The following is a 14626-nucleotide window of genomic DNA, read 5'->3' as shown; positions in this document are numbered from 1 at the left end:
CCATAGACTCGATTTTGATCAAATAATTTAATATATATCAGATGTTCCCAACCTGTTGCCTGAAACCCTAGGATTGCCCAAGATATTGGGAATGGATCCATCAAACCTCTCATAGACTGAATTTTAATCAAATAATTCACATTTTAAAAAACGATTTCCTTATTCTCTGTAATAATAAAACAGTAGCTTGTACTTCATCCCAGCTAAGATGTAATTAATACTTACTGAAGGCAAAACAACCCCATTGGGTTTAATTAATGTTTAAATGATTTTTAGTACACTTAAGATATGGTGATGCGAATAACAAAAAGATTTCTTTACCCGGAAAAGCCCAGGTCCTGAGGATTCTAGATAACAGATCCCATACCTGTATTCATGGGATTTAATTTACCGATATGTGTATAGAAAACGGATCCGCACACACTCTGGTTAATGCAGTCGGGGATACCCTCCCTTCATCATCCTGATGAAGGGAGGGTGTCCCCCCCCCGAAACGTTGAATGTTTGGTGGCTAAATAAAAGGGGATAATCCCCAACTGCATTAACCAGAGTGTGTGCGGATCTGACACATACGTTGCTAAGGGACCCGGCCGGGTCAACGGAAGAAACGCACCACCAGTTGCAGGATTGGTGAACTACAGGTGTGCGGTAGGAGAGATTACATTATATTTAATTTACTGGTATCATTATTTTGTTTCCTTTTGAATAAGACTAAAGTCCAGGACCTGGTTCTAACCATACCATACAGCAGGGACCAGTTGCAGAACTCCAAGGGACTATTATAGACTCATAATACAATTATGCCTCATCTTCATATCCTTCATTTCATCCTAATTCCTGTACACATATGCATTTGTGAATGGTACCTGTCAGTTCTTCACTTTTTTCATCCCCCTGTAAAAATAGTCTAGATTTACTAGCAACACTGTTTGAAATTCCTTATATACATAAAAATATAATTAGAAGTAATACCTAAACATGGTACTTTTTATTAGAAAGTTATGTTATCTTTAAAACAATGTATGTTATCTCAGAGAGAGGGATTACATGAAACAAGTAACTTGCATTGTCAGTTGCAAGTGCAGTGGCGGAACTACCGGGGGAGCAGGGGGTGCGATTGGGCCAGGGCCCCCCGGCAGCTTGCGCACTGCCGATTTCCAGCCACAGCGGTCGATTTCGGAGCAAATAATCTTGTGCGGAGGGGGACGGGGGGCACGGCTGCACATCTCACACCAGGGCCCGCCTCCCTCCAGTTACGTTAATGTGCAAGTGGTCAAAATCCAACCCACTTAAATAACAATCTTCAGTTCAAAAATATTTTTCAAAATATAAACACTTTGCTTGCATTTGATACCACAATACACTAGCAACGGAACTAGCAAATATTTAAGGTGCAGTACCCGTGGTACTCAGGTTTGGGCGGGTTCAGGCTGACTTCGCTGCTCCTCTTGCAGGTCAAGGGCAGGTTCGGGTTGTGCTCTTCTGCCTGCTCTCCCTGCCCGCAATTTTAGACTGCCGACTTCCTGTTTTTTGGCTTGCACCTGCCCTGCCCTGCTTGTGATGTCATCTGTGGGTGCGTTTATAAATGGAGGGGGAAGGTGGATGCTGGCTGAGTTTTTCTCGACCCACACGTCACTACTAGCCCTGTATGGTTCCCCACTGTTGTACATGTTCCGTGTATTCTTCAGTATATCTGCATAACTTCAGCAAACTCATCGACAGGCCACATGCCATTGGGCTGCACGTTGGGTGGAGAGTTCTTCCAGTCCCAATCTTTCACAGGAACATCCCAATTTTTCCCATAATTAGCTTCCACATATTCTTTCGCTTCACAGGGCACTTGCACTTTTAGCTCTTCAAATTCAGTCCAACAAAGTGTAAATTTAGGAAACAGATATCTGAATAACAAAAATAAATATTAAATATTACATACAAAACATTTGTTTAAATTCTGTTCTGTTTTACTTCAGTCAAATTTATTAAGCAATAGGAAACAATAATTAGACTTTTCCACACTTGAATTTTAATCAGAGTACTCCTAGGTAACACTTTGCTTTATAATAACATTGTCTTCAAATAAAAGCACTGGGGCAAATTTATTACCAACTGAAAAATCTGCACCCGCGCAATAACAGATAGCAACCAATCAGTCATCTCATTTGATTATTCTCCAGATGCTCAGGGATATGATATTGATGCCAAGTTGCCCCATGTCATAAATAAATACCAAAAAACAGAGGTGTGTAAAGCTTTTGTGTAGAGAAATTATTTTAGCTGTTAGAACCCCTATTTCCAGTTAATGTGCAGCAAATAAAGATTTATATATTGGGGACATAAAGAGAGGTCCATTTATCAAATGTCAAATTTCGAATTCATGTGAATTTTTGTTAATTCAAATATATTCCCATTTCAACTGGGAAGTTATTCAAGAAAAATTTGAATGACTAATATTCGATCTAATTGTTCCGACCCGAAAATTCGAATCGTATTCGATTCGTACAAGTCGAGTTTTTCTATGAAAAAAACCCCCTCAAATGTCAGGAAGGCTATTAACATCTTACATTTGAATTTACTATTTGACCCTTGATAAATCTGCCTCAAAGCAAGAGGCCTTAAATCTAGAAGGAGAAAAAATTTAAGTCAAAATATTGCTTTGACTGTACAGTTACATGAACTGCCCAGCAGGTGGAACTGTTGTCACTCAGTTCATTATATGGAAAGAAAAACTTTAGCTCTGAAACTGAAAAAATACTGTTAAATCCTTTTAGGGCCACAAATGGACAATTTCAAATGTTGTTTTTCTAGCATTCTCCATCAATTCATTTCAAATCTGGCTTGGAGTCAAAGAGATACTTCCAAGTGCCAGCAATATATACTGATCCTACTGTCAGCTCAAAGTTCCCTCTATGGCTACTTCTGTTATGGATCTTTAACAGTATTGGCCATTTTAAGATAATAGTTAAAGGCTGTAAAAACAAGTTCTGTGCAGGTTTCCGTTTTATTTATCCATTTTTTCACTTTTTAAAATCACCACCTAATATATTAAAAATTGAGAACATCAATAATTTACACCATAAAATTCCTCCAAAAAGCATTAATTTGTACCTGCTTTTATTCAATGCTACACTGTGAACAAAAACAAAAATCATTTTCAATTTAAATTTCTTGCCACTTTTAGCTTGAGTTCCTCCATTCCACATATAATTTTCTTCTTCATAAAAGAAAAAAATGTCAAGTTTCCCATTGTGTTTCTCAATAAAAGACAGCTCCAGACTGTCTTCCACCTGCAAACCAGGGATAAGATAGAAGCATATAGGAGCATACTTTAGGACAGGAGATCAAAAAGCAGACTCTTTTATTTTTTTTTATCTTTATTTATTGTGTTTTTCCAACAAATATATACATTGTATCTTCATATACTTCTCTAGGGAGAAAGATCTCAAAAATAAATCTAAACCCCCCCCCACACACAAAAAAAATTAAGATTTTACACCTCCCAGGGTAGTTACTACTAAAGATAGTCCTAGACAATGTAGGCTTTATGTTTTGGTCTTAGATAGCCAACCTTTATATGCTTCCTGTATTATTCTTTTTTCAGACCTCTTGGCACAGCTTTTTCATATTAGTTACTTCTTGTTGTATTTGGTGGATATTTGGAATATTCTTTTTTTCAGTTCCTAGCTATCAGGAGTTTACAGGTATTTAATAATTGGAAGGTCAGCCAACTCTTTTCTAATAGAGAATATTATAGTAAGATTGAGGCCTTGACTTACCGTAAATGGATACGTCTTTGCCACAGTCAGCAGGTCCATGGATTAGCATGTCCTTCACAGAGAAGTAGTTTGCTACCTTTAACTTACTGCTCAGAGAAACCATCTGCCACTGAATCGATAGCTACAGTGCCTATTTAATTTAATTGGAGGAGGGTGCAGAGTGTAAACCACAATATAAGGCGACACTACTTTCAATACCAAACTTGCATTAAAACATCTGGAAACTTTCAATACAAAACTTGCATTTGGAAGGTGAGGTGTATACCTCAATAGAGAGCAAGCTGGGGAACTATAGGTAGCATCAAACAGTGCACGTTTCTTCATCTTTGAAGCTATGAAAAGATCCAGAAAACAAGTATTTTGGTAGATCTCAAATACATCTTTGCATCTCTGCAACTGAGCAGTAAGTCTGTCCCAAGACAAGATTCAAGGATATCAAAACCAAGAAGAAATTACAAACCTTGCCAAATTTGTTTGTTAGTTGGAGCCCGGCCTTGTGAAAAGCTGGGATTATTTTAGGTTTGTATAAATATCCCTATATCCACATCTTTATTGTAAGGTATAATATTACACTGCCTGAACCAGCCTAATAGATAGAAAACAGATTTAGTTAAATATCAAGCAACTGTACATTTTCAGTACTAATGCTGTTATATGAATACAAATGAAAAGGCTAAATGAGTACATATCAATGACACATATTCATCTGAGAGCAACCGGGTTTGTAGTGATCACCAGCTAGGACTAGGCTCTTCAGAGAAATGGTACCCTGTGTGATTTTGGTTAAGCAAGCAAAGTTTTTTCCTTGCGAAAAAACACTATGTGAAAGTCCACAAACATCAATCCTCATTACTAAACATTAGAACAAACTGAAAACAGCATAAGGAATACTAAAAGGAAAACTATACCCCCAAAATGAACACTTAAGCAACAGATAGTTTATTTCATATTAAGTGGCATATTAAAGAATCTTACCAAACTGGAATATATATTTAAGTAAATCTTGCCCATTTACATCTCTTGCCTTGAAACACCATTTCGTGATGGTCTCTGTGCTGTCTCAGAGATCACCTGATCAGAAATACTGCAACTCTAACTGTAACAGGAAAAAGTGTGGAAGCAAAAGACACAACTCTGTCTGTTAATTGGCTCATGTGACCTAACAAGTAAAGTTTGTTTGGTATGTTTGTGTGCACAGCGAATCGTATGATCCCAGGGGGTGGCCCTTATTTTTTAAAATGGCAGTTTTCTATTTATGATTACCCCATGGCACATACTACTAGAAAAGTATATTATTATGAAAATGGTTTATTTACATGAAGCAGGGTTTTACATATGAGCTGTTTTATGCAATATCTTTTTATAGAGACCTACATTGTTTGGGGGGTATAGTTTTCCTTTAACTAAAAGCTCAGTATGCCTGAAATTGCCTTGTGTGCCTTTCTCATCATTCTGAATAACAAACCCTGCACTTCACATTTCAGGGAAAGGTACCTTGTATTATCATTTTTGACAATTTGTTTTACCTGTGTGCATAGTTTTTATCGATTTAGCTAAGTAATCTGCTTCTATAAACATCTATTTTTGTTGAGGACTAGTATTCTACATTGATTAGAATAGCAGAAATCCCTTCTTCCTAAAATAACCTTAAAGGAGAACTAAACCGTAAAAATGAATAGGGTTAAAAAATGTCATGTTGTATATAATGATTTTGTTGCACCAGTTTAAAGTTTAGCTTGTCAATAGCAGCAATGATCCAGGACTTCAAACTTGTCACAGGGGGTCACCATCTTGGAAAGTGTCTGTGACACTCACATGCTCAGTGGGCTCTGAGCAGCTGTTGAGAAGCTAAGCTTAGGGGTTGTCACAAATTATCAAGCAGAAAATGAGGTTGGTCTGTAATATAAGCTGATGCTACAAGGCTGATTATTAAATTCTGATGCTAGTTGCACTGGTTTCTGTGCTGCCATGTAGTAATTATCCATATTAATTTCAAAACAGCATTATACTGTGACATTTCTATTCTATGTGTACTGTATATTGTGAGTCAGTCCCTAAGCTCAGTAAGTGACAGCATCATGGAGCATGTGCAGTGAATCAGCAGAAAAGAAGATGGGGAGCTACTGGGGCATCTTTGGAAACACAGACCTTTACTGCTAATGGGCTGTGGTTGCCTTGGGTTGGTACAGAAGCCCAAAACATAATGTACAACATTCCTAGCTACTTCTCTAGTTTAACTTTCCTTGTCCTTTAAAGGCAACCTGTTGGCCATAAATATTATCCCCAAACTAACGTGCAGGCGAATAGAGCCCGTATTCCGTTTGGGGGTAACAGTAGTTTCTTTTTTAAAAATTGCCCCCCGCCAGTGCTAGGACAGGGAGGGAGCTCCAGGTGCATGTGGCCATCTTGTACATAATACAACTTATACAATGTGCTTTTGACGTCACGCACATAATGAGCAAGTCGCAGCATTTGCTCATTATGAGCATGCGTGTCGTCCAACATGGCCGCTAGTACTGGGAGCTATTGGCCTTGCGCTGGCGGGTGGCAATTAAAAAAAAATAAAAACTACTGCTACCCCCTAACCAGAGTGAGGATCTATTAGCCAACACCTTTGGTTGGGGATAATATTTTGCCCTTCAATTAAAAAAAAATAGGACCATGGTATAACCTTAATTATAAAAACAGTACCATGGTCACAGCACCATTTCGGAGCAAATCCCTAATCAAGCTGTCACTTCCTGATTCGGTAAGGGATTAGGTAAGGTCCAAAATGTTTTGTAAGCATTTTTTAAATGAATATAGGCTAGTGAAAATGGCCCTATGAGCATTTTATAGCAAGCACTCACATTCTATGAAGTTCAGAGATCAATGTGAGGGGACATGATTACACTTTACAAGTACATTAGAGGACATTATAGACAAATGGCAGGGGACCTTTTTACCCATAAAGTGGATCACCGTACCAGAGGCCACCCCTTCAGACTAGAAGAAAAGAACTTTCATTTGAAGCAACGTAGAGGGTTCTTCACAGTGAGGACAGTGAGGTTGTGGAATGCACTGCCGGGTGATGTTGTGATGGCTGATTCAGTTAATGCCTTTAAGAATGGCTTGGATGATTTTTTGGACAGACATAATATCAAAGGCTATTGTGATACTAAGCTCTATAGTTAGTAGAGGTATGGGTATATAGAATTTTAATTAAAAGTAGGGAGGGGTGTGTGTATGGATGCTGGGTTTTCATTTGGAGGGGTTGAACTTGATGGACTTTGTCTTTTTCCAACCCAATTTAACTATGTAACTATGTAACTAACTATGTAATGTGGGGTGTGATGAACAAATGGCAATTTAAACAGGGTAACCTTCCAGTGGAAGAAAAAACCCAAATAAGTAATGACAAGAACCTGGACTGCTAGGTCACTCCTGAATTTTGACTTCTTGTAAGGAAATGGATTAAAGCACAACAAGAGGCATATGGAATGCAATAAGGCTTGCCAATAGTGTTTAGGTACGTCTGAAACTGCAAAATAAGTAACTAACCCCCATTTGTAATAAAAGGCACTAAGTTTGCCCAGGAGCAGTAATCCATAACAACCAATAAGAAGTTTGCTTTTAAACAGGTGACCAGTAAATGCTACCTGCTGATTGGTTGCTATGGGTTACTGCTCCTGGGCAAATGTAGTGTCTTTTATAACATAACCCCCAGCTTTAGGAATATTTCTCATGTTTTGTCTCTGTAACTGGCTTATTTATGAAAATGAATAAACAAGTTATAAAAGCAAATAATACTCTCAGCGAAGCTTTGGGAACAAAGCAAAAAAAAAAAATCACATTGTGGTCTTGTTAATTTTATTATGTATGAGGCATGATGTGTCAGATTACATATAACTCTAAATTGTATGGATGTGGAAAGAAACAGATGGGAAAGCATGTGATACATTACCTAAGCAAGTCCCGCTGCTTAGCCAGAAGGTGACGCCGATATTGCCCATGGTTAATGCTGCCAAGTGTAACAGCCGCTTTGCATGCATTCTAAATTCTATTGCATCAAACGCGTAGTCATCGGGATACAGCTAATAGGTAAAAAAAATTATTTGACGACACAACTAAACTTACAAACTGGCACAAATTAATTTCTGTTGTGTCAGATGCAGCAACGTAAGTGGAATAAAATGAATATATATCGATTTCCTCTGTAGTTTCATGATGCAAACCAGGCACCCTGGAATTAGTTTTTCATGGTGAAAGCTCAATGAAAAGAATACAAAAAATGTAAATAAAAAAAGTATGAAAGCTAGCTGCAAATTAATATCACTTTAACCATATAAGGAGTTTCTTTCTATCTGAAAAAAAAAATCCCTTTAATGAAGGTAATTCAAATAAACAGAATGCCACTTAAAGGGATACTGTCATGGGAAAAAAAAATTTTTTCAAAATGAATCAGTTAATAGTGCTTCTCCAGTAGAATTCTGCACTGCAATCCATTTCTCAAAAGAGCAAACAGATTTTTTTATATTCAATTTTGAAATCTGACATGGGGCTAGACATTTTGTTAATTTCCCAGCTGCCCCATGTCATGTGACTTGTGCCTGCACTTCAGGAGAGAAATGCTTTCTGGCAGGCTGCTGTTTTTCCTTCTCAATGTAACTGAATGTGTCTCAGTGGGACATGGGTTTTTACTATTGAGTGTTGTTCTTAGATCTACCAGGCAGCTGTTATCTTGTGTTAGGGAGCTGTTATCTGGTTACCTTCCCATTGTTCTTTTGTTTGGCTGCTGGGGGGGAAAAGGGAGGGGGGTGATATCACTCCAACTTGCAGTACAGCAGTAAAGAGTGATTGAAGTTTATCACAGCACAAGTCACATGACATGGGGCAGCTGGGAAATTGACAAAATGTCTAGCCCCATGTCAGATTTCAAAATTGAATATAAAAAAATCTGTTTGCTCTTTTGAGAAAAGGATTTCAGTGCAGAATTCTGCTGGAGCAGCACTATTAACTGATTCATTTTGGAAAAAAAATTTCCCCCATGACAGTATACCTTTAACAGGAAAAGGGCAAAATACCAGAAAAACCAAGCAAGTTCACACACTAAAACACACCCAGATGCAGAGTAATTGCTGCAGATTAAAGGTTACATGAACAGTAACAACAGAAACTGCTCGTTTCTTGGTTATAAGTCAGTATAAAATGAGTTAGAAATATTCAAACAAGAAATGTTGTTTAAAAGAGCTCCTGTGCATATACCAAGGCAGTATATTTCACCAGTACAACAACTGTTTATCTTCCTTAAAGGAGAAGGAAACCCCTGGGTGCAAAAATCCCTCCCCTGTGTTTCCCCCCTCCCTCCTCCCCCCTGGCCTACCTGTCCCCCCAGGCAAATGCTCCTAACTTGTTACCATCTTCTCCCGAGCGGTCTTCTTCGGCATCTTCTGGCGCATGCACAGTAGGAGAATTTACCGGCACAGATCTACCGCCGGATCTACGAAGTGAAATCAGAAATCTTCGTGACTTTCTGTGCATGCACAGTAGAATTGTACCGGTAAATGCTCCTACTGCGCATGCGCCAGAAGATGCTGATTAATCCATGAAGAAACCACTCGGGAGAAGATGGCGCCTGTGAACTCCATGGACAGGACCTGCGCAGAGGGGTGAGTAACAAGTTAGGGGCATTTGCCCTGGGGGACAGGAAGGCCAGGAGGGAGGGGGGAGGGATTTTTGTACCCAGTGGGTTTCCTTCTCCTTTAAAAGAACAGTAACATAAAACAAAGTGTTTTAAAGTAATAAAAATATAATGCAGTGTTGCCATGCACTGGTGTTTGCTTCAGAAACATTACTATTGTTTATATAAATAAGATGCTGTGTAGCAATGCTGAAAAGGCTCTGGTTACACAGCAGATAGCAGATAAGCTCTGTAAAATGTAATGTTATCTGTTATCCACTAATTAACTTGTGCCATATAGCCTTTTCCGCCATTGCTACACAGCAGCTTGTTTATATGAACTATAGTAGTGTTTCTGAAGCAAACAGATCAGTTTTACCAGTGCAGGGCAACAGTACATGATATTTTCATTACTTTAGAACACTTAAAATTGTTGATGTTACGGTTCCTTTAAGCTGTACTGCACATATTCAAGGACCAATTTCTACCAGAGTTCTTGTTCCACCTAGTGGTAGACAAAGAATATTAACCTGATACTGAATTATTCTCAGGTTGGAAACCACAACCTGGGAATTCTGGTTCAATAACAGTGTGATTGGCAAAAGCATTTGACCTTGCTGTTCCCATTCAATTAATAAGCATCTGTTCCTAGTATGCATTAAGGGGCTGATTTATTAAAAAATTGTTTTTTTATTTTCAGTGATTTAAATAAATAACTAGGGATGCATGGAATCCAGGATTTGGTTCAGGATTCGGCCTTTTTCAGCAGGATTCAATTGGGCCAAATTCAAGTGCCTGGCTGAACTGAATTTAAAAAAAAATCACGTGACTTTTCGTTACACAAACAAGTAAGTAAAACATTTTTTAACAGTGTGCTTGTTTCTCTTTCCTGCCTGTTTCAAGTATTTAACCAAATCACAAAGGATTTAGGATTCGGCCAAATCCTAAAATAGGATTCCCATGCATCCCAATAAAAACTTTGACTTTCATACTAAAGTATATTTGCCAAGTATAAAGCTTCCAAGCTTTATAGAAAAATGGGAAGTGTCTCTGAAGATTTCAAGCAACTTTATTTTCATCCAGTCCAGATTTTTGGCAATGTGATTTCTATTTGGGTTTTTAACAAAACAGGTCAAGGACAAATCAAGAACATCAGGAATGGCAGTGAACTGCTTCACACTGTGCAACTAATCAGTAGTCCACATCCCTAATTTTCTGAAATGACATACCTAACCTATTACATAATGTATAGGAAGATTGATTTGCAAACCTGGAAAAATGACTGAGCTTCTTTATACCGACATTCGAGAAACCTTGAGTGCAGTTTCTTTCTCAAAAACGCTGATGGTTCCTTTGGAATCCACATCTTTAATTGATCAGTAGTAATAAGGATCAGCTCTTGTCTAAAATAGGGTAAGAACAAAAAGTCATCCAAGTGCTACATTATTGTATGTAGAGGTTCCGATTAACAACAATATTGGGCAATCCATCCCCTTTCTAAAAATGTATGTGGGGTGAATGATGCAAAGGCTCCAGGAATATATTGCACTGAACAAATTAGAAATTAAAATTAGATCAAGCTGTTTTACCAGCAATTAGTGATCACATTGTTGGCCCCAGGGCCAAGTTATCGGATCAGCTCTATATTGGCACCTTAACAGGTTGCAGCTGGAGGAAGGGAGAGGTTTGTTTATAAAGAGGGAATATCAGTGGACTGCTGATTTTACTAAAATACCCCGAGAGCTCAATCCCTGTAGATGGGAATTTATTATGCAGTCTGAATTGTAAAGAATTGTACTTATTCTTCTAATTCAGGATATGAAATCTAGAAAAGATCATGTATTCAGTATGTTACAGCAAATAAAAGGATATTCTATACCTATTATAACTTAAAATCAATGTTGAAGTATACGCACTATATGAACAAAATCATAGCCTTTCACACTACCTATTATAAGCCCCTGCATATTGACCAAACTGAAGTTTCCGGAAAGGCACAAAACTTTCTGTCCATCTTTCGCTTTAGCCTTAGAGGCCCATGCCAGAGGTAGTTGCTACTTCTTTCATAGAACACAACCAAGTGGACAGTATGAGATGCCATTTTGAAGAGGGATTTTTGTTCCTGACAGGTCCTCCATCCCTTCAAGTCTTGGATCTCTTCCCTCATACTTCTGCCACTGAAATCCCATTTTCTCTGCCACTTGAAAAAAGTTTTCCTGAAACACAACAAATGGCCAACACAATTGAAACACAGATGGGCATGGCCATTACATGTTGACCTGATACTACATACTAACTGAAAGAATAGAATTCTGAATATGTCCACTATGTGCAATATACAAAAACAGCGTTAGAGCATCAAAAAGCCAGAAAAAAGTCTGTAAAATCTAGAAGTCTGCTCCATAGCTTAGGAATGAAGGGCAAAGGGGGGGGGGGGGATGACAAAGCGGAACATGCCTAAGGAGTCTGTGAATAGTTTGTTACCTGATTGTTCACCTCTGACTTTACTATTATCTCAATAGGGCAGAAAACTTGTTAAACGTGTCAGTATGCCGAGAAGGTGGAGATGTGCTTAAATAATGCCTAGACACTTACATTTGACTCCCATAATGCATCTTGAAGTCCAAAGGTCGTAACATCTCTCTGCTCACAGAAGCAATGACACTGGGGCTGAATACCAGGGGTGCTCTTCAACTGTTCCAGGTCTTTGTTGATTACTTGTAAAAGCGCAGAGTTCACTACAAACACTGCTACTTTGTGATCAGTTTAAAAACTTCTTCACCACTCTCTATTTCAATTTTTTTATTTTCTGAAAACAGAAAAGCATTAAACACTTTAAACTGCAATAAATAATGCTGTTTTGACAACCAGTTGACCACTAATTGACAGCCAAAAACCATTACATCATTATAGACAGGATACATAGACAGTGTTTCTTCAATGTGGTATCCACCAGTTTATCAGATTATATCACTTCAAGTATGCCAATCTTTAAAGGAGAACTAAAATCAATATAGTTAGAAATACCATAGTGTATATATTGAACTTAAAGTGGACCTGTCACCCAGACAAAAAAAAATGTATGATAAAAGTCCTTTTTAAGATAAACATGAAATCCAAATAATTGTTGTAAACTCATTTAAAAACCTCAGCTGTCAATCAGATATTGTCTGCCCCTCCTCTATGCCTTAGGCATAGAGGTGGGGCAGGCAGTTACTTTCACTTTCCATTCAGCACTTCCTAGATGTCACTGCTCTCCTCACATTCCTCACCATTCTCTTAACCATTTAATTGTGTAGCCAGGGCATGGGGATGGATATCATTGTGGTACAAAAAAAGAGATTCTGAGATGATGCAAGGCTTGTCTTAATAACAGTGTCCACAAAATGGCTCCTGCCTACTTGCTAGAATTAGCACATCTCAGACTGAAGGAAACAAAAGTCAAATCATTTATACAGTGTAAATAAAGTTCATTTTGCTTGACTAACGTGATAAATAGGATTTGGAATATTTTTTTGGGTGACGGGTCCCCTTTAATGCATGAGCTTAAAGGTTCAGCATCTTTTTAGTAGTAATGATTTAGAACTTCAAAGTTGTCACAGGAGCGCCCCAACCTGGATGTCAGTCACACTGCACAAGCTCAGGGTCGTTGCAAATTATCGGAAAAAAAAATATGAATGTACATTTAGGGGCACATTTACTAATGGTCGACATATCGAGGGTTAATTAACCCTTGATACTTGACCCTCGAAGTTAAATCCTTTGATTTAACCGTGACCATTATGAGTTTCGGCAAAACTCCATTCTTTTTTTTTCATGCAAGTTTTCATATTTATCACTTAGAGAAAAATAATCAGACTCAATAGTAATAAGAATAAATATCTGTACCTACCCATTGTAGAGTCTCTTGCGATGATATGATTCCCTTCAGGTTGGAAAAACCTGGACCATTCTGAAGAAAGAGAAAAATTAATGTTACCATATGCAACAGTTTGAAAAAATGTAACCTGGTACAAAGAAGACTTCAAGTCTATCCTAAAAGCAGGCCACCAGTAAGGTCTTGGTAAAGGAGATCTGAAAAGCTGCAGTTGACTGATATGCCTGGCCAGTAAAGGGTCATTGTCCATAAAGGGTTGATCCCCATGTTATTAATAGGGAAAAAAGATAAATATTTTTTTTTTCAAGAAAAGTTGATAAGCCTACCCATATTAAAAGTCACTGTGAGAACAAAGTGTTATGGAACAGATGTGACTGCTTAGTACCAGCACAATATCAGATACCTTCTAAGAAGCATGTGGATTGTTTAATAGGAGGTGCCCATTAATCTGAGGTCTAATATTCATTGAAAATGACACCGGGGGTGGGGTATGGAGCTGGTATTAACTGGCATAGACTTATAAATATTAATAAAAAGCATGATAGACTCCTCTTTGTATGGTAAAATACAGGCCAAGTGCCAACCCTAGGGGTGCCACAACAGGTTCCCATTCATGTTAGTTGGTGGTATCCTTCCTTGCCCCTTTTATCCTTCTGCTTCTTGTCCTTGGCGACACATGGCAGTGACTTGTGCTGTGAGCAAAGCCGTCGCTGGCGAATTTTTAGAGGTTAGTGAATTTGCCCCTAAGGGAGAAGTAAAGAGTGCAAAGGCATTTTTAAGGTGTTTGAGCCTTGACTCTTGGTTGTGAACAACTCCCTCCAACCTTGGATTTTGGGAGTTGTTTGGTGGCAGCTGGAATGTCTTTAACACTTTCACCCAGTCACACAAGAGTCAACCGTACGTTTTAATTTGGATGCCAAGGAGAGAGGGTTTTCTGTTGTAGTTTTTCAAAAATATTTTTAAAAGGTGGCTTACGTACCTCAAAGTACTGTATGACAAGTGAGATTTTTTGTTTAGGCATTAGGCTATATGAGCAATTGTGCATGGTCAAATTTACCAGATTTACCCACGCAGAACTGGCCGCTTGTCTGGACTGTGCTAGTCATGGGGTTCTGTCGCATGAGGGTTGGAGGGCACTGACCTGATGTTTTTTCTCACATTTGCATATAATGGATGCTATTGATCTGGGCGCTAAGAACCTTATTGGACTGCATATTGTTGGGGCCACCATATGTAAATTGTGGGACCACTGGCCTGAGGTCTGCTGGAGATATCCCACCTGCACAAGTGGTTGCTACTGATTTGGAGTCTACTATG

At 38.4% G+C, this 14626-nt stretch overlaps 1 pseudogene; it reads right to left on the bottom strand.

The window, feature by feature from the left end:
* Positions 1-1010: 1010 nt before the first annotated feature.
* On the bottom strand, positions 1011-11640 carry LOC108713877 (annotated as a pseudogene).
* Between the last annotated feature and the right edge of the window lie 2986 nt (positions 11641-14626).

This window comes from Xenopus laevis, chromosome 1L (genome assembly GCF_017654675.1).
Source record: "Xenopus laevis strain J_2021 chromosome 1L, Xenopus_laevis_v10.1, whole genome shotgun sequence".
Classification (NCBI taxonomy): domain Eukaryota; kingdom Metazoa; phylum Chordata; class Amphibia; order Anura; family Pipidae; genus Xenopus; species Xenopus laevis.
Note: the sequence above shows the minus strand (reverse complement) of the source record. Positions and strands in the feature narration are given on the sequence as shown.